A 330-nucleotide genomic window follows, 5' to 3' on the forward strand; every position below is an offset into this window, starting at 1 on the left:
CCCTCTCTCCCTCTCTCTCACATCTCACATACGCATACGGTCTCTCTCCCTCTCGTCTCGTCTATCCTCCGCCCTTTTCCTCTTCTCATTCGTCCACCTCTCGCCTTCCCTCTCACCTCTCTTTCATTTTTCCCTACCTTCCACCCCCGCCTCTGTCTCTCTCTTTCGCCTCCCTCCCCCCTACCACCCCTGCGGCTCTCCTATCTTTTTGATTTTTTTTTCACAGCTACCCGACCACCTACCGACGCCGCGCGTCGGCGTCCTTTTTCTATCGGGACGCTCTTCTCGACCATCGGCTCGACCACGTACTCGCATACACACACATACATA

General features: G+C 55.5%; 1 protein-coding gene across 1 annotated transcript in view; it reads left to right on the forward strand.

Annotated features, from left to right (window-relative positions):
- The window catches only part of LOC108751718 (zinc finger protein rotund-like), a 166,596-nt gene that overhangs the window by 85,425 nt on the left and 80,841 nt on the right, over positions 1-330 (forward strand). The gene's annotated exons all lie outside the window — the stretch shown is intronic.

The sequence above is a fragment of the Trachymyrmex septentrionalis genome, unplaced genomic scaffold (assembly GCF_001594115.1).
Source record: "Trachymyrmex septentrionalis isolate Tsep2-gDNA-1 unplaced genomic scaffold, Tsep1.0 scaffold51, whole genome shotgun sequence".
Taxonomy (NCBI): domain Eukaryota; kingdom Metazoa; phylum Arthropoda; class Insecta; order Hymenoptera; family Formicidae; genus Trachymyrmex; species Trachymyrmex septentrionalis.